Raw genomic sequence first — 26,993 nt, 5'->3', positions numbered from 1 at the left:
TTACTCTGTAATAAACACCCTTGGATTATAGTTTATCTTGGAATATACTTTGCGTGGTTGAATGAGTCATACTGTTAATCTAAATTGATTGTTGTGAAGTTGTGATGCTCTTGTCTCCACACCCTTATGCTAGGTGAAAAGATCCATTGACCTCTTTTAAGCATAATCCTGAGAAGAAATATGCTAGAGCAAATCTGGAAGCAGACTACGGTTCCTCCCATGAGGGGGAAAACGAGATATATTGTGTTGGTGTTAGGGAGGTAGGATTAATGTCATGCGACCTGCTCACTCCAAATCCTCCCAGTCCAAATTCTGTCCCATGGTTCATTCCGAAGATTGGTGAAGTTCCAGAATTGTTCCTTCACAGGTGGGTGTGTGAGTAGTAATAGGGTCAGTGACTGTACCGATGAGGTTAAGCATGACTGTTGTGCTGTTAGGGTTGAACAGTGCACCAAAACAAGACCTGACATTCAAGATATTCCCATTACTGAAAATGATAATGCCATTTTGTTGATGGCTCCTGTTTAAGAAACAAAGACAGAACACTGAGAGCTGGTTATGCAGTTTGCGCAGTCTCTGGTGTGATCAAAGCTTCCTGGCTTTATGGAGGCTTTTCAGCCCAAGTAGCTGACTTAGGTGCTCTTATTAGAGCATGCTGTGTTTCCAAACAGCTGAAGGTGACAATTTTCACTAATACTCAATATGGCTTTGGTGTTATTCATGACTTTGGTCAGCTGTGGTCCCAAAGAGGCTTTATGACATCGTCCGGGTCGCCCAGAATGCATTATAGCACCTGCTCAAGTTGCACTTGTGAAGTGCGCTGTACATTGCAGGTTTACTGATACTGTAACATCACGAAATAAGAACACAGATGAAGTGGCAAGATACTGCGCCCTAAGCTGCACTTCCTTTAAGGAGAATGGTGTAACAAATCAAGTGATTAGACAAGTCAAAATTTCTTGTTAACAGCTGTTGATACTTGGTAGGAAGTTAAGATATTGCATGAATACAGGAAGAGGAAAAGCAGAGTTGTGTCAAAAGAGATGAGGGTGATATTTAGGTTTCAAGTGATGGAAGAGCTGTGTTGCCAAACATGGCTAGACATTATTATGGACAGGATCATTTAGGTTGTGATGCACTGATTAAAACTTTTAGGCAGACATGGTTTAACCCCAGATTCAGATTAATAGCAGAAGCCGTGTGTAACAGATGTGTCACATGCCAGCAGATGAATGTAGGAAAACGTGCAGTAGTCACACTGAGTCACATAGGTAAATAAGGAGGACAATTCAACAGAATGTAGTTGGACTTTATTGAGCTACCCATATACAATGAGCTAAGATATATCTTGGTTACTGTGTCTGTTTTCTTTCTTTAGGTTGAAGCTAATCAGACCAGGAGAAATGACAGTCTCACAGTAGCAAAGCTGTTACTTAAAGAGCTGATTCCACGGTTTGGATTCCAGACTTCTCTAGTGTCAGACCGAGGAACTCACTTCAACAGTGAGCAGATGCGGTAGCAAGTAAAATTGTACCAGGAGAGAATTGGCCAAATGAGCAAACTTTGCCAGCTGTACAAGTGCCCCCAACGATTGCCAAAGAAACTGAGGATTCAAGTCAAAGTGACAGTTATGCTGAGGGTCGAGTAACTTGGAGATAAAAAAGTCAGAGAGTAACCAGTTGAAAATACTGAGCCGTTGAATGGACATACTTTGCAGGAAATAAATGGGAGAAGGAATTTGTAACCATTTGCTTTAGCAATACACATCCAGTTTAAAATTCGTGAGTTTTGTTTGCAGTTTAGCTGAACTTTGAAATCTCAATACCGCTTGATGAACTAAGGCATTATATTCTGGAAGTGATTATTAATGATCAGGAGCTGTGCTTTTCTTAGAGTCCTTTGAACTTTTATTAGAGGCTTTTTGAACATTTGCTAGTGAAATACTTGATGAACTTTCTAGAAACTCAAGAAAGCTTTTTGTAAATAATTTTACATTTTTGAAAAAGAGACTATTTTTGATATTTCCTTTGCTTAAAAATAAAAAAGGACTGAAAGAGACAGTTGATGTTTTTGGTGCCGAGTTTGTATTTTGATTCTTTGATTTTGCTTTTCACTTTTTGTATCTTTGGTCAGAAATGAGAGAACTCATGGAGTCTAGTGGAGACAGAAAGAGTAAGCGTAGGTACATATGTGAAGGATTATTAGTTGTGACAGTTATCATGATCATATTGTTGCTTGTGGAATTGAGTTTACGAACACCTATTAGTTCAGAGAAGGTCAAAGCAAGAGTTGCCCCGAATTCCGCAAGCCCAATAGCAAACCAAAGTCCTTAAACAATGAGAAGGATTTACATACCTATGGATCCAGAGGTGATTTGTCTGCAAATGTGTATTACAAGTTATTGTATGAATATGTAGAAACCATGGAAGTTAGAGATTGTTGTGTGCACCGAGTTGCCTTCATCAGTGAGAGAGGGAATCACTTATCATAGGACTCGCCTAACCTATGGTATTATCTGTAGTATGTTGTTAACATTGTTGTATCAGTAGGAATATTATAATTTTTATTACTCAAAGGAGGACCTTGTTTTCTCAGTTGTCCCAATCATGAAACATTTGAGCGGCATTGCTAAAGCAAAAAACATTAACACAGTAGGAGGTATTTCTGAACCAACACTAACATCTGGTACAGTCTATGCCCATAGAAACAACCTGACATGTATTCTTACCCGAGTAGAAAAGGAATTTACTGGACATGTTGACGGCAGAAGAAAAGCAATGAAAGCTAAAGTAGGCAAGGGAATAGTGCTACAAAGTTGGAGTAAAGAAGAAGAAGCCCAGTCGTTAGCTGGAAGTCAAGGATTCTTAGTATTATATTGGCAAAGTATAGGGGAGTTATGTGTATATAGACCTAAATCAAAGGCTGACACAAAGTTTGTAGGGACTAGTGAATGTAGACTTGTGCTTTTGTTTAAAAGTGTGTGGACAAGTATGTTGAACAGGCAAGACGCTGCCATACCAGGTCTTTATTTCATTTGTGAGAAAAACAACTATTATGAACTGCTGAAAGGTTGGTATGGTACTAGTGCTAGTGCTACTGTTTTATACATAGTAGGTGATATTTTGGTGCCCTAATTCCATCAGTGGGTGTATCAAAAGATAACGAAGTTATTGACTATAGTGGATTAGTTTTCTAGAGATACAGCAGGTGCATTATTGGTAGTTGACACAGAAATGGTAGCCGTAACATTAATGGTTTTACAAATTGTCTTGCATTAGACATTCTTCTTGTAAAGGAGGGCAGAGTTTGCAAAATGTTACAGGTCCAACAGTGCTGCACCTATATACCTTATCATCGTAAGGAGATGCGGAAGTATATTTCGAACATGGCAGACTTGAAAAAGGACCTGAAGAAGTTAGAAGCATCAGGTGCCTGGGAAGCAATAGGTAGTGGTCTTTCAGCAGTTGGAAAGTGGTTTGGAAGCCTAGGAAAAGGAATTGTTGAAACCATCTTGAGACCTATAATGATAATAGCCCTGTGTGAATTAGTTGCAGTAGGTCTTTATAAGCTGTACACAAAGCTGAAAGAAGGCAGAGCAAGGAGAGAGGAAAGAGAAGAGGAGCTTGAGATGGAGACTAGACGATGCATATGTTACAGTGACATTAAGCAGTTAGAGGAGTCCAGAAGATGTTACCTGGAATGGCCTTAGAAATTTTGATCTGTCTCATTGACAATCAGAGACTGAAGTTGATGTGATGGCTTGATTCACCATCAGAGGAGGGACTGATGTAGCAGAAACGTTAGTACTGCCTACATCACATTGATCATCTATACATGACAAACTATGCATTGTATTAACAAATGTATTCATAATTTAACTGTAAAGTGGTGCACGGAAAGCATTAATTAGTGTGCATTTACTGTACCTGTCACAGGAAAATATCTAAGCTTCACCAATATCCCACTGACGAGACCATACTCCTAAATGTACACATTTTTTGTAATAAATTATTTGCTCAGATTTTCAACAAGTTCCAGGTATGTTTTGAAATCTGTTTCCTGGAGCCCAATATCACATTTATTTTATGTTTGCAAGCTAGAACTTCGGGATGAGCACTAAACATTATATAAGTATCATGCAAGGATTTCACTATGAGGCACTTTAATGCTTGACACATTAAACTTCAAACAGAAGTGTGAAGTGTTTGTGTTTCCTGTAAATTCCAAGTGCTCTCTTGGAATAACTGCTGAATTTAGAACTTTGAAATACAAAATAGAGATTGCCATTAACTGTGGAACAAAACACTAATGAAGAAGGATGGACTATCATTTCCACTTTACTTGAATGATATGTAAATATTTGTTTTGTTTCGTACTATAGGCAATTGCATGTCCCATTATCCATTACTAGGGATAATAACATCACCTGAGTAAAGTTCTCACTTCTTTTTGTCACTGAACACAGCAACAAACAGGTTAACATTTATTCCCAGCCTATGCCGACATATACACGAGCAAAGTACATCCAATGGAAGATGAGATTCGTACCTTCTTAGTGCACCTACCACTCCCTACTGTATTGGAACAAGAAGCGACAGAATTGGGGGCGACGATCACCATAACAGAAGTGAGGGCAGCAATAGCCAGCATGGCGTGTAATAAAACACCTGGTCCAGATGGACTTCCGATAGAATTTAATTCAACATACCTCTCAAAATTGGGGCTGCGGATGGTGACCGTTTATGAAGAGGCTAGGACATGCCAGACCCTCCCCACATCTGCCCGAAAGCCCTGATTATACCATTGCTGAAACCGAGAAAATCCCACATGGATGTAGCTTCATATCGCCCTCTTTCGATGCTTTCAGTTGATTATAGTATATTAAATAAAATACTAGCGATGTGCCTTATGCGACATATGCCACCCTTGATACATATAGACCAGGCTGGGTTCATCCCAGGGCATCAAACAGCGATGAACATTCAACGCCTTTTCTCTTTGCTTCATAGGGATGGATATGAGAATCAAAAGGCGACGATATTTGCTGTTCACTTTGAAAAGGCCTTTGATAGCCTGGAATGGCACTATCTCTATGAGGTACTTCGCAAATTTGGGCTGGGGGAAAGGTTCATTGCTTGTACGAGATTGTTATATACTGACCCGGTGGCCAGAGTCCACACAGGCAGCACTATCTCGGAGAGTTACCGGGTGGAGAAGGGGACCAGGCAGGGTTGCCCTCTCTCCCCCCTGCTTTTTCCACTGGCATTAGATCCATTAGCCTGTATGGCCAGAATGGGAAGGATCTACGAGGGCATCACAACAGCGGGGCAGACTCACCACATTGCGTTATACACAGATGACTTCTCTTCTTGAAAGATGCAGGAGGTGAGTTGCAAAGAGCTTGTGACTTATTAGAGAGATTTGGAGTTCTGTCTGGGCTGAAAGTAAACTGGCAAAAATCCAGCTTATTCACGACAATGGACGGTAGGGCCGCTCCCCCGGACCTTAGAGACTTGCAATGGGAGTAAAGGTGTCTGTCTTATCTGGGAGTTCAAGTCTATCATGGCGACCGAGACCTGTTTGGGGGCAATATGCAAAGGGCTCTGAGGGAGGTTCGCGGGTCCATGGCCTTCTGGGTTACCTTGCCACTCTCAGTAGCAGGTCGTGTGGCACTCCTGAAGATGATTATGCTGCCCCGCCTGTTGCACCTTTTCATGACTCTACCAGTATGGATTCCCAACACCTTCTTTAAAGAATTGAACTCCATGGCCACGGGATTCGTATGGGGAACAGGCAGGCAACGACTAGTGCTCACGACGCTACAGCATCCACTCGCAAAAGGAGGGCTGGCCACCCCCGATTTCGAAGCTTATTATTTAGCAAGCCAACTATAATGGCTGACCAGATGGCTAGCAAGCCACATGATGCATGATCGCGAGACTACCCTCTTCACACCCGACTTGCCCTCGCTGACCAAGGTCGTCTTTCATCTCAGCCTCCCATCAGCCTCCAGCTCCACTGAATTAAAAGTAATTCATAAATGCTGTCAACGCCACCTCGGCAGAACACGACTAACTAGACCCTATGCACCTGATATACCACAGCGGTGCCTGCTGACTCATAGAGGGGATCGGGGGAGACTCATGAGATGGGAAGCAGCAGGAGCACCCAGCTTGGGAACCCTATACGAAGCAGACTCCCTACTACCCTTTGAAGACTTTCGCGTTAGGTATCGGATCCCTGCAGGGCACTTCATACTTTATAGGGCAATCACTGAGTTGATTGTTAGACACTGGCAGGTGGGGAGAACAGAACCACCCACATCAGCTGTGACTCAATACTTGGTGACGCACAGGGCCGAGACTTGCCTCTATAGAAAAATTAGGACTTCAATCTGCCAGCCGTTAACAGCTCTTAAACAGAAATGGGAAGTCGATTTGGGATCTCTCATTACAGACACCGACTGGGAGGAAATTTTAACTTGGACTCTGCGGGCCTCTCGGAACGCCCGGTTCAAACTAATCAACATATGTTTTACACAGAGCATACCTGACTCCAGGCATGATCAGGAGACATTTCGGGGAGACAGAGGCTAGATGCCCCAGATGTGGGGAGGAAGGGGCCGAATTCATCCAAATTTTTTGGTACTGCTCAACAATACGCGAGTATTGGCGGTCGGTCACGCAACAACTTACAGACACAATTGAGCAGGAGATACCTAATGAGCCCAGACACTGTCTGCTGGGGGGCTATCGCCAGCAGGCCAAACATACAATCACTATCTAGTTCCAAGATCTGGCCCTGGTATTAGCTAAACGAGAAATTGCAATGACGTGAAAAGCGACACTTGGCCCTCGAGAAAACTCATGGAGGAGGGAAGTCCTGAAGGGGCCCAAAGCAGAAGAAACGTTAAGACACCGGGAAGTACGGAGGGGCCAGGGGACAATAGAGAGGGCATGTGCGTGGAGCACCCTGGTTTGTGAATGGGAACACCAAGGGGAGAGACCATTAGTAGATATAGAACCCCCCTATGTATCATGGGGAAATACTCATAGAGGAGTCCTAGTGACGACTTAAGTAACAGGCTCATAACAAAACAGCCATCCCCTGGAAGAATAGACCAGAGCAGATTAAAGGTAGACACAGATTATTACTCTGCGGAGCATCGTCAGGGGCCAGAAAACCATCGACATGCTACATTAACTAGGCATACGAGTGTGGGGGTGGGAGAATTTGATCTCTTCATGGGAAGGTCCACGATACTGAGTTGAGTTACTGAGACTCTTCTATGCTCTTATTAAAGACTTGGGCCCATATTTATACTTTTTGACGCTAAACTGCGCTAACGCAGTTTAGCGTCAAAAAGTTTTGCGCCGTCTAACGCCATTCTGAAGCGCCATGCGGGCGCCGTATTTATGGAATGGCGTTAGACGGCGCAATCAGACCGGCGCTGCCTGGTTTGCGTGGGAAAAAACCACGTAGACCAGACAGCGCCGGCGTAGGGGGAAAATGGCGCATGGGCGTCTTAAAATGGGGCAAGTCAGGTTACGTCGAAAAAATCGTCTTAACCCGACTTGCGCCATTTATTTTCGACGCCCATCCCCCATCAACATGACTCCTATCATTGTAAAGATAGGAGTCATGCCCCCTTGCCCAATGGCCATGCCCAGGGGACTTCTGTCCCCTGGGCATGGTCATTGGGCATAGTGGCATGTAGGGGGGCACAAATAAGGCCCCCCTATGCCACCAAAAAAAAATATAAAAAATAAAAAATTATACTTACTGAACTTACCTGAATGTCCCTGGGGTGGGTCCCTCCATCCTTGGGGGTCCTCCTGGGGTGGGCAAGGGTGGCAGGGGGGGTCCCTGGGGGCATGGGAGGGCACCTGTGGGCTCATTTTGAGCCCACAGGCCCCTTAACGCCTGCCCTGAGCAGGCGTTAAAAAGTGGCGCAAATGCGCCGTTTTTAGCCACGCCAACTCCCGGGCGTCTCTTTTGCCCGGGAGTATAAATACCACGTAAAGGCCTGGGAGTCATTTTTTAGACGGGAACGCCTCCCTTGCATATCATTAACGCAAGGAAGGGGTTCACGCTAAAAAATGACGCACATTCCGGGAACTTTGGCGCTATTCGCCTCTAACGCCATAGTATAAATATGGCGTTAGTTGGCGTTAGTTTTGCGTCGAAATTGCGTCAAAAAAAACGACGCAATTTCGGCGCAAACGGAGTATAAATATGGCCCTTGATTCATAGAGTACTCAGCAGAAACCTATGCAAAAGCTACGATCCAAAAATGCCATGGGTTTAATGTAGTGCAATTATAGTTTCTAGACCAATGGTTGCAAGATAATAAAAGAATCTGACAAGATATGTTATCGCTGAATTGTGGGACTCCCCTTCCTCCCCCCCCCCACCCCGGGGAGATTGCATTGTTTGTGTTGTACTGAAAAGCAATAAAATACGTTAAAAAAAATAGTAACTGGTGACAGATTATGTGGAAACCACAGCAGCTATGGATCAATTTATGTCAATGGCCCTGACTATAATACATAATTCTATGTGGCAAATTCCAACTTTTCGACTATTTTTTTAAGACCCAAGGCATCCATGACGCAGGGGCTTCTTTCTAATTCTACAGATGAGAACATGACTGCAAAGCGACACAAGTTGCTTATGTGTATTCCAGGCGGCATAATAGAGCATTTAAATATGACCAAAATAATCCAGTGAACAATCACTGTGCGTCGTGCACAGAATACATTCGAGTCCAGAGTAGGGATGAATAGAATGGACATATGCCTTACCGCCTCTGACTTCACAACATACTACGTCTACAACGTTTTGCAGTACCACCCACAAGGTGGCGGTGTTCCCATACATTCTCTCTAGGAGCCATAATTGAAGACTAGCATAACATATGGAAAATTCTTCCCACAGGGGAAACCGAAGCAACGCACTTCAAGGGGCCTTTCTTCTCCCTATAAGCAGCGTCTGCTACCACTTATCCCAATGAGTAACCAGTGAAAGACTTAAAAGTAGTCATTATAAAGTAATCTAATTGTGATGACATGATAGCTCTGTTGGCCAGCGCACCAGCTGCGGTTGCCTGTATAAAATAACAAATCACAAATGGTTCGATGTTATGAATAATCAGTTTATGCCTCGGGCCTTTCAAATTAAGACAATTTATAATATTGATCACAGAAGCTGGGAGTCGTGTCCAAGCATTCGCTGCCCCTTCTTGGCTGACGTTTAGGCCCGTATTTATACTTTTCTTAGCGCCGCATTTGCGCCGCTTTTTTGACGCAAAACGGCGCAAACCTACAAAATACTGACGCTAAACTGCGCTAACGCAGTTTAGCGTCAAAAAGTTTTGCGCCGTCTAACGCCATTCTGAAGCGCCATGCGGGCGCCGTATTTATGGAATGGCGTTAGACGGCGCAATCAGACCGGCGCTGCCTGGTTTGCGTGGGAAAAAACCACGTAGACCAGACAGCGCCGGCGTAGGGGGAAAATGGCGCATGGGCGTCTTAAAATGGGGCAAGTCAGGTTACGTCGAAAAAATCGTCTTAACCCGACTTGCGCCATTTTTTAACGACGCCCATCCCCCATCAACATGACTCCTATCATTGTAAAGATAGGAGTCATGCCCCCTTGCCCAATGGCCATGCCCAGGGGACTTCTGTCCCCTGGGCATGGTCATTGGGCATAGTGGCATGTAGGGGGGCACAAATAAGGCCCCCCTATGCCACCAAAAAAAAATATAAAAAATAAAAAATTATACTTACCTGAACTTACCTGAATGTCCCTGGGGTGGGTCCCTCCATCCTTGGGGGTCCTCCTGGGGTGGGCAAGGGTGGCAGGGGGGGTCACTGGGGGCATGGGAGGGCACCTGTGGGCTCATTTTGAGCCCACAGGCCCCTTAACGCCTGCCCTGAGCAGGCGTTAAAAAGTGGCGCAAATGCGCCGTTTTTAGCCACGCCAACTCCCGGGCGTCTCTTTTGCCCGGGAGTATAAATACCACGTAAAGGCCTGGGAGTCATTTTTTAGACGGGAACGCCTCCCTTGCATATCATTAACGCAAGGAAGGGGTTCACGCTAAAAAATGACGCACATTCCGGGAACTTTGGCGCTATTCGCCTCTAACGCCATAGTATAAATATGGCGTTAGTTGGCGTTAGTTTTGCGTCGAAATTGCGTCAAAAAAAACGACGCAATTTCGGCGCAAACGGAGTATAAATATGGCCCACAATGGCATTTTGCAAGTTTGCGCCGTTTTTGCGTCAAAAAACGACGCAAATGCGGCGCAAAAAAAGTATAAATACGGTTAATGTTTATGAAGGGTGCACCTGCAACTCCCTCAGCCTATCAGATTGTGGCCCATATTTATACTTTTTGACGCTAAACTGCGCTAACGCAGTTTAGCGTCAAAAAGCTTTGCGCCGTCTAACGCCATTCTGAAGCGCCATGCGGGCGCCGTATTTATGGAATGGCGTTAGACGGCGCAATCAGACCGGCGCTGCCTGGTTTGCGTGGGAAAAAAACACGTAGACCAGACAGCGCCGGCGTAGGGGGAAAATGGCGCATGGGCGTCTTAAAATGGGGCAAGTCAGGTTACGTCGAAAAAATCGTCTTAACCCGACTTGCGCCATTTTTTAACGACGCCCATCCCCCATCAACATGACTCCTATCATTGTAAAGATAGGAGTCATGCCCCCTTGCCCAATGGCCATGCCCAGGGGACTTCTGTCCCCTGGGCATGGTCATTGGGCATAGTGGCATGTAGGGGGGCACAAATCAGGCCCCCCTATGCCACAAAATATTATTAAAAAAAAAAAAAATTAAACTTACCTGAACTTACCTGAATGTCCCTGGGGTGGGTCCCTCCAGCCTTGGGTGTCCTCCTGGGGTGGGCAAGGGTGGCAGGGGGGGTCCCTGGGGGCAGGGGAGGGCACTCTGGGCTCATTTTGAGCCCACTTGTCCCTTAACGCCATGCCTGACCCAGGCGTTAAAAAGCGGCGCAAATGCGCCGTTTTTAGCCACGCCCACTCCCGGGCGTCGCTTTTGCCCGGGAGTATAAATACCACGTAAAGGCCTGGGAGTCATTTTTTAGACGGGAACGCCTCCCTTGCATATCATTAACGCAAGGAAGGGGTTCACGCTAAAAAATGACGCACATTCCGGGAACTTTGGCGCTATTCGCCTCTAACGCCATAGTATAAATATGGCGTTAGTTGGCGTTAGTTTGCGTCGAAATTGCGTCAAAAAAAACGACGCAATTTCGGCGCAAACGGAGTATAAATATGGCCCTGAGACTTTCATCTGTATCTAAACATCGCTAGTCAAGCCCACGTGCGTTTCATGCTACGGTTGTGAATAATGTTGACATAATGCAGTCTGTCATGTGTCCATAACCAGCGAAAATCCAGCAATCATCCCAAAAGTGCGCAAATTAATGTTGCCATATTAAAATTCATACTTTCTCCAAATATATACTCCGTTTCCAGTGTAACTAGAACTTCCCATGCAGTCAGCCTGCTAGCCTCGAATATCACAATGCGGTGCCCCCTAAGTGCCCGCAAGGTGGTACTACATGACAGAGCTGACAGCTGAGTGACAAGCTTAAGAATGTGCATGTTGGCGCTCCATGACAGAACTGGTGGGTTGACACTCATCCGAATGCGCTGCCCCTTGTATACCCGTGGTTTTGTGCTAAGTGACAGAGGGAGCTGAGTGACACCCATCAGAATGCGCTGCCCCTTAAGTACCCGTATGGCGCCACCACATGACAGAGCTGGGAGGGAGCGACACCCATCAGATGAGGTTAATGCTTCGTGACGGAGGGCGCTGACAGCTGAGTGACAACAATCCGAATTAATGCGCAGCCTCTTAAGTGGCCACATGGTGGCACTACATTACAGGGCTGGGAGGGGGGGTGACACCCATCAGAATGCGCTGCCCCTTAAATACCAGCGTGGTGGCACTACATGACATGGCTTGGGGGGGAGGGGGGGTGTTGCTGTTACATGACAGAGGGCGCTGACAGCAAAGTGACAACCATCTGAATGCGCCACACCTCCTTTGATTATCGATTAAAAATGCTGGTGGACAAATATTCCCTACAACAATCCATGAGAAGGCAGGGAAATATAAGCAGATAAAGATGATCTGTCAGGCGAGAAGGCTACTCTGGTGTCTGTGGGCGCCTTACGGGGCGGAGCCTGCTCAGTAAATCTTTGTTTGGTTTTGGCGTCCACTCTCCAGAACTTTTTTTTTTTTATTCTTTATTTAAGGGGGGTTTATGAAGTCCGTACATGCATACAAGCAATGATATCAGTGTAAAGCACATTCTCAATTGTTCTGTTAAAGAAACAATTAAAAAAGACAACTTATGGCAACAATTCGCTATCAGTTTGTTTTAAGAATGTACGTACCACCTTCAGTCTAAACGTGGCTGAAGAGAGGCATGAACATAGAGGACGGTCACAAACGGGAAAAAGAAAAAGGTTCTGGGCAAACAACAACTCACCACTAAATGGTTTCTTTTCAGTGGACGCATATGACTTTTCGACCGTATTCGATGTTGGACCTGTGTTTATTTTTCCAAATGCTCTCTACTTTACTAATGCCCATTTAGACTTTTTACGTTTGCCAAAAACAAATTGTTGAACCATCAAACCATCAAAAGGATGGTCTTCAAGAGTGAAATGTATGAATGAATAAGTGACAGTCAGTTAGGGATTCGCACACTTACAAAACAAACATTTGCAATGCAATAGGTCTCTCTTTTGCTTGAGTTAGAGCTATTGGCTTTGTAAATTCATACCTGTACTTTTCTTGCCACATAAAGTGCTCACCCCTGCTTCATAATTTGGTATTTTCGTGCCACATAATTGCAGTGGCCCTGCATATAACTAAAGCACTTCCAATTACCTTCTTCCATACTGACATTACTTCCAGTGTCACTTAATGCCAATCATGCATTCTTTATAAAAATTGAGTCCCTGTGCTATTTTTAGAACTTGTCCCAAAGATCTGAATGAGGAATACTGCTCCCAGGATGCAGTAGCTTATTTAAGGCAATTAAGTGTAATGGAAGCAAAAAAAAAGACACACGCTTATATATTGTTAAACAAAAATAATGGATTAAAAAAAAGAATGAAAAAGGATACCTTTGCCTGAGTAAATAACAAAGAGTTACTCCATCAATGGTGGTTACTGCGGTATTTGAAAATAACTTGTGACATGTTGCCTGGTCCATCTCTCAAGCAGGCAAAACCAAAACCAGACGGGAGGAGGGAGGTGTGGCCATCACACGCTGTTACAGGAGGAAGCGTGTCATAGTGTGATGGCCAACAAAAATGTTCTCTTAGTGAAATCCCATGGGTGGGAACTTAGCAGCCAAAAGGAGGGACATTTAGCACAATGCACCAATGAAAATTCAGCATTTCCGAGAAGCACAACAAAGAATGAATGGCAAGAGTGGGTGTGGTTAAAAGCTCATATTGAATACAACACGTCTTGCAGGCAGAGCTGTGCGTTGCCAAAGCTCAACCTAAAAACTGAAAGATTGCATACCTTTTTGTACCAGGAAACACTGCAAACTCTTGCACAATACATTTGACTAGAGGGTCAGAGATTACTGTGGATGCCATATTGAATTTACACAAAGGTTACGATCATATTGTATTGCAGCTTTTACATTGCGCTTACTAGCCCCATGTACCGCACTGAAGCGCTTACCTACATGAGTAGCATGGTACTCCATTTTGGGTGGGTGGCTGGAAGAATGCTTTTCTTATAATCCTATGTCTGAAGTGTTTTCATGTCTTGTGTGATGACCTATGAGGTGCAGTTATCATGGTATAGGACACAGTGCATAGCAGGGTGTTGGATAAAGAAGTGTAAGAGAGAGGCATTCAGTTGCATGTTTTTTAGCATGTTGGTAGCATTGAACATCTCTCCAATGTTCCTTTATGGCATTTCACATGATATAATGTGCTTATCCTCACTGCACTGGGTTGGCCAATCTGAGATGTTGTGTATAGTTGTGGGCCCAAGCATCATAGGCTTTGCTTTATGGATGAGGTATAAAATGTGCCTGCAAGTGCTGCTTGTGAACAAGCACACAGGGCTGAATGTGAAACTAAAGCCTGACAAAAATGTTCAAACCAGCCTTATGCGGCAAGAGGCACTAGAACTGTGGAGATTTCATAACTAGGTCATGGCAGCCCATCCACCCTGATAGTATCCCCCAGAATGCATTCCAAAAGCAAAAGCCTGAGTAGCAGAATTGCCTGTCCAGCTCTGCATGCATTCATAGACTTAGACTTGGGCCTAGCATGCTTTGCTGTCTATCGAGAAAATAAACCACTAGCCATAAAGAGACTGTCTCATTTATCCACCCACTTAGATCTTTGCATACTAATTATGTGTGGCTTTCCATTTTACCACTTGTACTTTACTTATGTCTCCTCCTGCCCAGGCCTATCTGCTTTCTCTGCATGAGAACTTGGGATTTGTAGCCTTTAGCTTTTGTGATCAGTGGCACCTCGTAAGTGCACAAATGAAGTTCACACGGGAAGTCAGCGTTTACCAAATGAGACCATTGATCTGAAGACATTTTGTCAATACGTGGATGTTGTTTAGGCTCACCAGAGATAGTAAGTACTGCCTCTGACTTGTCCCTGCCACCATTGGCACTGTTATTACTGTCTTTGGCTTCAGAGCTGGGAAAATCAGTGCTAAGAACAGAAAGGACATAATATTCAGACGAGCAGTACTTTCTACTGCTCACACTGGAACATGGGAGACATTTGCTTTCACTTCTCAAAAATAATACAATACACACTGTTTTCAATAAATAGAAAGGTGAAATAACAAAAATAAAAATTTTAAACAACCTATTCTCATAGTTCATTACTGTGAAAACATGAAAAATTATATTTTTTTAAAGAAATACCTCACTTCTGTGCTTAGCATGAAGGATAGTGCCTTACAAGTTATCATAAAGCAAAACATAGTACCATTGATATGAAATAATTTAAGGCAACAATATTATTCATATTCAATATATTGTGCATATGGATGATTAAAGGTTAGACATTTCCACTCTCATTCTTAAAATCTTTCTTGTGCATGTGCATCTGCATGTGAACTATCAATGTATTTTCTCTTTAGAGCATTCCTTAGCCAAACCATTAAATCGTGCCATTTCGTGGTATAAACCAGTTTGGGTCCCAGTGTTGTTCTGTGAACAAATGCATATCTTCTCATGCAGAAAGGGACAAAATGTAATGATTCCCTGAAACATCGTGGAGTCATCCTACTCATAAATATATAGGCAGCATCTAAATAAACATATATTTGTGCCTGTAAGTTGTTTTGCTTTTACATTAATGGTACACTTTTAGGGTTCTTAATTTCAGCTATGTCAATTATTGTAAAGTCATCATGGTCAATATTATTTGATATCATTTCCTGGCCACATTGACGCTAAATAGCCTATAATGTCACTTCTTGCAATGTCATCGAGGTCAAAGGTTGCATGATGTTACTTCTACTACCCCTGTTGTTTTGGTAAACTGATATCCATGAAAAATCGCTAGGAAGTCCAAGAAGATTGGTGGGAGTGCCCTGGACATAGGTGTTGCTAAATTACACAACTTTCATTCTGTGCTTCCTGTTTAAGAGTATTGTGTGGCAATTTCAAGGAAGGTTAATAATATGCAATGTTTTTTCGAACAAATTCGTGCATTTTTCAGAGAGGGTTCTAATGTATTATCTTGCCTAAAGCGAAAGCACTCCATAAAACTACCCCTTCTTGCTCTGCTTTTCAAAATGTGTCTTTGTTTGTGCTTGTGAAGTTCAGTGCTTAATTTGTAAATGAAAAGGTGCCGGTGCCCAAAGCCCTCCTCTTAAACACGCGGCTGCTGCAATTAAATGTGAGAACACGGAATACTGAGGCGGCGTAATCCTAAAGCCATCTCAGGCCTCTTCATCCACTCAAGGCCACTTCATGCCCCTTCAGCTCACTCTAGCAGTTTTCTACTTTCTCCTTTTGTGACGCTTTTTCGTTTTTCCCTTCATCCGTCTTTCCCATATGTGTCTTTTACTTGCAGCAAATGCTTGAGGCAGAAAAATAAGCCCCGGCCCTCAAAAATAAGTGCCGGTGCTCAGCACCGGAAACAACAAGCACAAATTAAGCACTGGTGAAGTAGTTCTCTGCCTTTTTCCTGTCTGTGTGTACACCCAACTGCCTGTATCATGGTGTGTATGCGTCTGGTTACCTATTTGTGTGCATGTACTGTTTCTGTGCTCTTGTGCCTACTTCCAAATTTGTGTTTTTGTCTTTAATATTGGCATTGCAACAGTGCTTGAGAGACTGTGAGAACCACATATTCTAATTCAAAAATAAAGCACCATACACTTTCTCAGTACAAGTAAACATGCCCACTCAGTTGAGGGGAGAAGGAATGAGGATACTGATGATCTCATGCACGAAGCCCAAACAGTAGGTTTGAGGGCCCTCATTTATCCAACACATTCCTTAGCGGGCCAGGGAAGTGAAAGGAAAACAAGTTCTTGAACAGGGTTTTTATCTTTACTATACAGGCACTCAGAAGTCAGAGATTTGAACTTTCTATTTTGCTATATCACAAAGTGCGTTGATCTAGTCATATTGTGGGTCGTATCTGGAGGTCACTTTCATTCCTGTGGGGCAGCTGTGCCAATTCACCTCCATTGGCAGCAGTGCTGAAACGATCAGATCACCTGTACCAGCCTTCAGTAGAGGGTCTTCCTAAGCTCCTTTCATAACTGCTAGGATCCAGCAATTCTGGACAAAACCTGTACTAATTAAAAAACTGAAAGTGCATAGAGTCTGGCATTAGAGAACAAGGGGCCATATGTACCAAATCATTTTCCCATTGACACAGAATGGGTAAAACCCTTTGATACATCTGGCCCAAGGAGTACATAGCATCGCGTACTCTGCTTAGCTCTCCCCGTGTCGACACAGGGTGGGGTGTGGTTAATGATGCTTTCTGATTCTACCCCACCTTATGTCAATATAGGAAAGGGTGGGGAAATTGTTTTTGACTGACGTTCAGACTACTACAGCCTGAGTTGGTCAGTGAAATGCCAAAGGCTAATTTCTGTAGCGCCGCAAGAAAAAGGAGGAGACTGGGAAGCAACGTCACCTGGGATCTGAGGCAACACAAGGGCTGCACGTACATAAGCCCTATTTACACTGCAGCGCAGCATCAAACGCGTACCCAGATATGCCAGGCAGCCACTGAAGGTGCCTGACAGCCTGTTCCTTTGTCTCATAGCAAGGTAGTCAGGCAAGAGCTCTGTTTAAAATGTGAAAAATAACTTGATTTATGGAAAAAGGCTACCAAGTAGAGGGGCCACAAAGGATATGGGCAGAGCCCCAACGCTATCGAGCACCTGCTTCTACTGTGTGTCAATTTTCTGTTCGCTTAGGCTGGATCCTAAGTGGATTACCTAAAGTGCAGACCTTTAACACAGTCACATTGAGTTCAGTAAGTAAAAAGACTGTTAAACTCAGCAGTGTTCATGACTGGAGATCCTCTCAACTCCTCGATGAAAAAAGATTGCCAACCAATGTGTGTGCTAACCGACTAAGAGAGCGTGTTAGAATTCAAGGATGTGACAGAGGAAGTCGACTGAAGTAAATTGGCAGGCACTGGGGTAGTAAGGGTGCCATGGGCCCCAGTGTAGAGAAACGTCATACGTTTTTAAAAGTCACATCACAAAATCAGTGGCTCATTAGAAACAATTGACCATAATAGCTAATCTGGAGCCTCTATGTGGATGCATTTGTCCATTCACAAATTATTCATTAAAATGTTAATTTCAAGCACAGACCTTAAAAACGATTATACAATAATACAAAAATTCAAAATGTCATTACATTAAAAAAAGACAATTAGTATAAAATTACAATGTTAATCAATATGTGCAAAACGCACTCAAAAGTGTAATCTACTTATTTTACTACAGGTTTTGCAAACACATGCTTGAGGAAGACGAAGGTTGAATAAAAAATACATATTTATAGCATGATTACAGTTACCAAAGCCCAAGAAATATACACACCAACATTCAACCTCATTCACAGTAAAAGTAGAACTCTAAGGCCCTTATTTATACTTTTTGGTACAAAACTGCACTAACTCAGTTTTGCACTAAAAAGTTTCGCACCGGTTTGCACCATTTCTGTGCACCAGCCGGGCACCATATTTATGGAATGGTGCAAGCCGGTGCAAAGGAAAGGCTAGAGTAAAAAAAAGACTTTCGTCCGGTGGGGCTGGCGGTATAGAAGAAGGAGGTTTAGCACCAAAAAATGACTTTAGGCACGTTAGAGTAAAAAAAAAAGACACTAACCAGAATAACGTCATTTTCTGGTGCTAAACCTACAATGCCACATTACTCCTGCCTTAAAAAAGACAGGAGTCATGCCCACCACCCCAATAGCCAGCACAGAGGACAAGGGTCCCCTGGGCATGGCCATTGCACCCTGTGCCATTTATGGGGGCCCATTTCATTACCCCCTATGGCACTTTAAAAAAGAAAATGCAATACTTACCTGTACTTATATGTACTTACGGGGATGGGATCCACCATTCTCCCCAGTTCCTCTGGTGTGAGTGGGGGTGCCCCTAGGGCCTGGGGAGGGCACCTGTGGGCTTATTCCATGGTGTTTCACCATGGAAATAGGCCCATAGGTCCCCTAACGCCTGCGATGACCCATGAGTTAAAAAACGGGGCAAAGCTAGCTTTGCACCATTTTTTTTACCCCTCCTCCCTTACGTGCACCATTTTTGCACGGGAGTATAAATATGGCGTTAAGGCCATAGAGTAATTTTTTGCATGGGAACGCCTACCTTGCATCTCATTAAGGCAAGGTCGGTTTCCACTTCCAAAAAATGACTTTAACTCCCAAAATGTTTGTGCTAGACAGGTCTAGCACCAAAGTATAAATATGGAGTTAGTTTTGCACCGAATTAGAGTAAAAAAAATTACGCTAATTCGGTGCAAACAGAGTATAAATATGCCCCTAAATTCATTTTGTGTGCCTTTCCTAATTTCTTCTTTGCTTAAATCAAGTATAGGGACACAGCAAAGATTAAAGGCTCTCTTGCAAGTTGCTTTCCGATCTCACGCCTATTGGTTGAAAAATTGGTAGGAGCAATTAGCATCTCAGTTCATCATTTAATGAAAAGGCTAACGGGAAATGTTCCTTTGAGTCAATTATTTTTTTCAAAAGTACAAACAATTTCCAGTGCCAGGTCATGATTTGTTCCATTTTGACCTGAGGGGCATATTTATACTTGTTTTTCCCCGACTTTACGTCATTTTTTTTTAACGCAAATTCTGTGCTAAACTAACTCCATATTTATACTTTGGCGCTAGAACTGTCTAGCGCCAAATTTATGGAGTTAAAGTCATTTTCTGTGTGTGGAAACCTACTTTGTGTTAATGAGATGCAAAGTAGGCGTTCCCGTGCAAAAAATGACTCTAAGGCCTTAGCGCCTTATTTATCCTCCCGTGCAAAAAGCATGCACGGGGGGAAGGTGGGGTAGAAAAAAAAATGTAACACCTGGGTCAGGGCAGGCATTAGGGGACCTGTGGGCCTATTTCCATGGTGGAACACCATGGAATAAGCCCACAGGTGCCCTCCTCAGGCCCCAGGGACACCCCCACACACACCAGAGGGACAGCGGAGGATGGGGGACCCCATTCCAGGTAAGTACAGGTAAGTATATTTATTTTTAAATTGCCATTGGGGCGCTGAGATAGGCCCCCCTACATGGCACTGGGTGCAATGTTCATGCCCAGGGCACCATGGGCACCTGTGCTGGCCATTGGGGTGGAGCGCATGACACCTGTCTTTCTTAAGACAGAAGTCATGTGGTATGGATGGTTTTGTGTCAGAAAATGACGCTAGGCAGGTTAGAGTCATTTTTTTTTTTTACTCTAACCTGCCTAACGTAATTTTTTTGCGCAAAATCCCCTTCTTCCATACTGCCAGCCCCACCCGACTAACATCATTTTTTTTTTTTTACGCTAGCCTATCCTTTGCACCGGCTTGCACCATTCCATAAATATGGTGCCCGGCTGGTACAAAGAAATGGTGCAGCCGATGCTAAACTTTTTGGTGCAAAACTGCATTAGTGCAATGGTGCACCAAAAAGTATAAATCGGGGCCTAAATTAGGCCAGCAGAAAAATTCCAAGTCCTATTTGTGTAAACAATGTTTTGGACACAATGGGTTTGATTTGAGCTCCGCTGGCCAAAAACTAGCCCCACACACTATACCACTGATGACCACTTGATGTTTTGGCACGGAAAGTACACTTATTGGAAAATGTACGAGCCGCTAGGTAAAGAATTTTCAATGATGACGGGTTGATGTGGGCTTTTGTAACTCTTGAGTTCCGAATCAATTCAGGACCCTAATCATGAAAAAAGAAGGACAAATACTTGTGCAGATCTCCACCTCTGCCTAAAAATATTTTGTTCTTTTTTTTGATTCATAAATGTTCCCTGGAATACGGGTACAAAGCTGTACGTTTCAGGCATACTCTTGAGAAAGTCACATGACTTTCCTATTGCTGCTGAAAGTTCTCTGCAGCGGAGAACGCCACACAGTGGGAATAGAATCTCCTGACAAATACGAGGAAACATGTTTCCCTGTGGATACAATCCTTTTCATACACCCTCACCAAATCTAGGAGTGAGAGATTCTCCTTTCCATGCTGTAAAGTGATTTACGTCAGCCCTGTGTTGGAGTTAATATGTGATTCTTTGCAGGGTGGAATGTGGATGAAACAAAGTTTGGAAAGTCACACTAACATTTGTTTGTGAACAGTCCCAAACTACCCAGGCAAACTGTGCTTTGGAGTACCCAATTTACCACCCCCTGAGTTGGAATTACAGGTGTGGAGATCTCTGCACACCTGGCAGATGTCTCTGCACCTATAATTGAGTTTATGCCTGCCAAGAATCTCTTCAATCATTTCTGGCAGGCATAAAAAAGATAACATCGGTTGTAGATGTGTGTTTATGACAAACTTAACTGTGTCCATGTGGTCCATACTGTGGCAGGAGCTGCATTTACTGGTATGTCTTAAGAGGAGATGACACTGATCTTCCTCCAACGTTGAGGCTGAATATTTTCATGGGGCTGAACTATTTTGAAACAACAAGAGCTCTTTTTTTAGAACGAATACCCAGATAATCACATTATTGTAGCTTACCTAATAGTCAGGGACATCTTAAGGATTGTAGGGGCCTGTGGCCGAATGTATTTTTTGGGGGGCTCTTCAGAACAGCTTTGAATTTATGCTTCAATTTCATCTCTTACAGATAGCTCTTCGGACAAATCACTGATTCTGCACAATCCTAAAGTTGCTACATCTAAGATTCAGGGATAGTGATGTGTATTTTCAATATTGCAACCCTGCAGCAGCTCCCTAATATTACTGCAAATAATCTCGGTGACACCATCCCATTTCTCACACATGAGGTCCTGTTTTGATCTAAAAGAAACATTTTTGTGGATGTTGCATGAAACATAAACACATTTATCTGCAAAATGCCTGTAGTAGAGTCTCACACATCACTCACTTCAAAAATGAATAAAAGGGAAACAATATTTTTAAGAACGTTTAAGAATTATTCAAGGTGATCAGGTCAAGACTTTCTGCAGCCTATATCTAGCAACACTATCAAAGGCAAGTTTTCGAATCTATGTAGGAGGCAAAAACAGTTTTTTTTTTTTTACATAGAATTAAAATGGATCAGGACTGACATCTGCTGGACTGAATTACTCCCAAAATAAACCATTTTAATATTCCTGAAAGGGTAATTAAACCCTTTAAGGACACAGGCAAGAATTAGGCTGTCAAAACAAAACTAAGCGAAAAATCCTGATGCACAATTCTTCCCAATGGTAGATAGGTTTCACTGAACATTTATGGTAAGGTAAAGAAAGAGGGCGGGTAACAGTGGGAGCAGTTAAGGGAAGTGATTGATACCTGTATGTTGCTGTGTTACAAATCCTGTGATTCATTCATTCTGCATACCGACATTTAAAAAGTATGCAGCAAGATTTCATCAGCTTTCGTTGCTGTGTTTTTGTTCTTTTTTGACCAATGTTTTGTTAATACTCTGTGGCCGTGATTTTTCAAATATTTTAAAAAGACCGTCATCGGGATGTCGGCTCGAGTTCTGTAACTTCCTGTGATGTCGCTAGAGGTTAGAGGACCTTTGATGTCACTAGCACTGACACTATGATTTTGTCGAAATTATATCATTTTCACACCAGTGGACCTCTCGTAAAACAATAATTTTGCACACTTGTTTGTGTAATTTTTGTGTCTGTATAACTATGAGTCTATCAAGTGAAAGTGTTCCGTTTTCCCTCTGTTAGTGTCAAATACGTATGTGCAGTGAAAATAAACGTCATTGGATATTTGGTGGGCATCATCGCCTATTTCAAGGGCAGTGTGTTGGTTTAGGTTTGATATTGAATAACTGTACCTGTGACATCATGGGATATTGTTGAAATGATGTCACTGGTCATTAGCAAAACCACTCTTTTATCATGTCACCTTCATAGATAGAGCTGTTGCAGTTTTCCTATTCTTTTTGGTTCTTGTTCTGAGTATGTGTGGACCAGAAGTTGGTGCGTGGTTCTTGTCCTGTGTGTGTGTGGACCAAGGGGTTGTGAACAATGTTGTGTAAGGCACGCGCGCACCTTTCCTTCCCCCATCGCGCAGGCCCCTTCGGCAAGCGCGCACCTTAATAAATAAGCCTTTTAGAGCGATATACGTGCTCCCCTAAGGCAGATAATGCTCATATTTGAATCTGGATTGAAGTGAATGAAAACAGCGTTTAAATGCCGCGGGGAGTGTTTTAAACACCATTTGGCGTACTTTAGCATACAAGCGAGCAAGTGATATTTATGTTGAAAATTAATGGTTAATGAGCTAGGAAATGCTTCAGAACAGTAGGAAATGTGCTGTTATCAACTTTTCCATCATTGTCATACTTCATAGTTGTTTATATGCATTATCACTTTCTCAGCTCAAATAAGCCTTTTGGAGCGATAGTCGTGCTCTCCTATTGCAGAAAATTCTCATATTTGAATCTGGATTGAAGTCAATGAAAACAGCATTTAAAGGCCGTGGGCAATGTTCCTCTGTTTTCTCTAACTGGGGTGTAGGTGGCACTTAACAGGTCATGTCCTTGGGGTGTTCAACCAGGTCACAAAACTGCCTTGACGCCCTATTGCATGGAGCAATGATATCCCTTTTTTGCTTTAGTGGTATGGAGAGGCTAATGCCAAAGATCTTGGCTAGTTATGCGCTGCGCGCGCGTGAATAGTCAATTTCTTGGCGCACTTATCCTTGGCTGCAGCGCACAGAGACCGCACACTGCCGCAAACAGTGGAAAAAAATTAGAGGGAACATTGGTTGTGAGTGGTTCTTTTTTGTGTATGTGTGGACCAGGAGGTTGTGAGTGGTTCTTTTTCTGCGTATGTGTGGACCAGGAAGTTGTGCGTGGTTCTTGTCCTGCGTATGTGTAGACCAGGAGGTTGTGCGTGGTTCTTGTCCTATGTATGTGTGGACCAGGAGGTTGTGCATGGATCTTGTCCTGCGTATGTGTGGGCCAGGAGATTGTGCATGGTTCTTGTCCTGCATATGTGTGGACCAGAAAGTTGTGTGTGGTTCTTGTCCTGCGCATGTGTGGACCAGGAGGTTGTGCGTGGTTCTTGTTCTGAGTATGTGTGGACCAGAAGGTTGTGCATGGTTCTTGTCCTGTGTATGTTTGGACAGGAGGTTGTGCGTGGTTCTTGTCCTGTGTATTTGTGGACCAGGAGGTCGTGCATGGTTCTTGTCCTGTGTATATATGGACGAGGAGGTTGTGGGTGGTTCTTGTCTTCTGTATGTATGCTCCCTCCCATGTGTATGGAAAGCACAGTTTCACAGCATGGTAAAAAGAGAGGCACCTCTACCCTAGCTCCCTTCAGTACCATCACAAAGTGACACAACATAACCTTCTGGTGATGGCTAACGAATTTGATTTAAATATATTTTATTTAAACTTTGCCTGCCAAAGTTCATAGACTGGAAGATTAGAAAGAACTATAAACACTGCAAAGACTTGGAAAAGATAAAGATATTTCTATTTTTAATATGAAAGGAATCAGATTGACTAAATCACATGGGCTGTAAATTAAGACCACAGGGGTTGCAATCAGCAACTCTGGGAAATATGGCAACCTCTATTCACTCACAAATGACATATCCAGTGATTAAAACAGCAGTTCAGGAAATCGTGTTAACCCACTAATGCTGTAAGGGATGTGGTCCTTTTAAAATACTGTTGACGCAGAGTTGTTTCTTTTCCCTTTGCTGTATATATCTCTTTTTCCTTGAATACTTGACTTGTGTGTCAGTTACAGTTGTGCTGTATCTATATACAGCACAGCGAGAGAAAATGATGGACTGGAATGCAGCCCAGAGTAATTACCACTGACTGGGATTAACTAATACATCACATCCAATACATTTCTGTTTTTCTCAGGGAAAGACCCTGAGGGGCATATTTGCAAGAAAGTGGGGCATCAGATCTGATGCGCCACTTTTCTTGCCTCACTCTGCACCCCCTACCATCACCATGGAAGCGCTGTATTTAGTATACAGCGCACCATGGCGAATGTTAGGACAATAGCATCAACATTTTTGATGCTCTTGTGGTGCTTTGCTCGACCAGCATCACAAATGTTGACGCTAGTCTAGCAAAGGTCAGGAAGGCCCACAGGATGTAATGGCAGTGTCACTTTAACGCGTGACCTGAGCAGACAAAAAAATGACGCAGTGAAATCTTGTGGATTTCACTGCTCTATTTTTTTGGACCTCCCTGCTTTGCTGGACCAGCATCACAAATGTTGACGCTAGTCTAGCAAAGGTCAGGAAGGCCCACAGAATGTAATGGCAGTGTCACTTTAACGCGTGACCTGAGCAGACAAAAAAATGACGCAGTGAAATCTTGTGGATTTCACTGCTCTATTTTTTTGGACCTCCCTGCTGAGGAACACAACTGTGCATACATTATACCTGGTGAAGGTATAATGTGGCACAAGGGGTTACAAAGAGGCACAATGCAAGCATTGGGCCACTTGGTAAATTAGGCGCATGGTGGGGGGCCTCCTTAAAGCCGGCTTAGCTTGAAAAAAAATAAGCTAAGGCAGCATGTAATATGCCCCTCAATGTGATGGGTATGCCCAGAATTAGGTCCCATTGCAGAAGGGCTCAAGATGTTGCATATTTAAGAGGTTGAACTTGGCTGAAAAAAGTTTCAGGTTGCTTGTGTTCCACTGGACAAAGGGCATGTCCAGCAGTTCAGGCTAAACTCTTTGTATTTGGGGAATAGAGGGTAGAGGCAGTGCTTAATTTGAACCAGTGGTTTCAGGTGCTCTGTACTTAATTATCAACACTGGCTCTTGTGACAGTCTGCCACATGTTTGTAATTTAGAGACAAGAACACCAACAGATGTTTATTCATTCAATATCCATAAAATTAATCAATACCTGTCACCCAAGCCATTCTTATAGCTTAAAGGGCTTAGTACATTCAGAACTGCGATACTTGTAGGAGTGTGATAATTAGTAGTTGTGTTGTTACGATCATTGTCAGCGCTGGCAGGAGCAATATCTGGTCCAAGCTACAGTTACCTCCAGACGAGGGCCCTGGAAGTTATTCTTCACAAATTAAGTACTGGGTAGAGGGTTTGGGGGGGCTAAGGTTGATTTGAATGACGTTAGTCACTGTCTGTAGTGGCACAATGAGCAAAAAAAAGATGAACTGGAATGTGGCCAATAGTAACTACAGTGACAGATTAATTCAGCCAATCACTTCATCTCTATTTACAACCACTTGACTTCTTAATTCAAAAATAACTTACGCTTGAACCCAAGTTCTAGATACATATTATTCGCTCTGCATTGGTTGCATTCCCTGGGAAGCAAAATTGTGAGCAATGATTGTTAATAAAGTAAAAATAATAGCAAAACAGCAAAATAAAAATCCATTTTGTAGCTATATTTAGTAAGAGGAAAGACTCATGGTTTCCCATTAATTTTCAATAAATATTCTACCTGCTTACCTCAATGAATGTTAAATAAGACCAGATGTAAATGATAAAACAGGCATTTGCAATGCAATTGGTCTCACATATTTCGGAAAAGTTAATTGTCATCTTTTGACAACAGTGCCCACGAGCAAAAACAAAAGAAAACATGAGTGGAGACTGAGAAAAGGCAACTTAACAAAATAAAAAATAAAGCTAGCTTTCAAAAATAAAATTTGCAATTTTGTTTCTCCTGCTGGGCATGTTTTTGCCCGTCACAAGCTTTCTGTTTGCGGGGCACTGGAATTTAAAATGAACAAAACAGTAACTCGATCACGCTGAGAGCAGCGGACGGGCACTAATTAAATTGAAATTAATTAGTACTTGATCCGTGCTCCACACACAGGAACGGAAATGATGCCAGGTGTGCCTTGACGAATTATGGGGCTACAAAGAAGAGTGCCATGCATACCAACAAATGGTGAGCGACAGCCGGGCTCCAAGTCGTTTACTGAACACCAGAGTGTCTTGCATGCGAGACGCATGCGCTAGCTCATGCACTCGCAAACTCGACCCTAAAAAGGCAGTTCGCAAGTTAGAAATAGTTTATACATAAATCATTTACCATACATACGTTTTTGGACATTGAATTATATAAGGTTCGGACAAAAAAACGAGGGTAATTCTACTACTTAAAAAGGAAAAATTCAATAGGCACCATAAGGCACCAATAACTAGTTCCAAAATACAACTAGAATCAGCTTGACTTTTTACATTATCAGTTTCTTAGATAATCAGAATTTTTTTTCCAGCCATTCGATCCAGT

Source organism: Pleurodeles waltl, chromosome 1_2 (genome assembly GCF_031143425.1).
Source record: "Pleurodeles waltl isolate 20211129_DDA chromosome 1_2, aPleWal1.hap1.20221129, whole genome shotgun sequence".
Lineage (NCBI taxonomy): Eukaryota > Metazoa > Chordata > Amphibia > Caudata > Salamandridae > Pleurodeles > Pleurodeles waltl.
Note: the sequence above shows the minus strand (reverse complement) of the source record.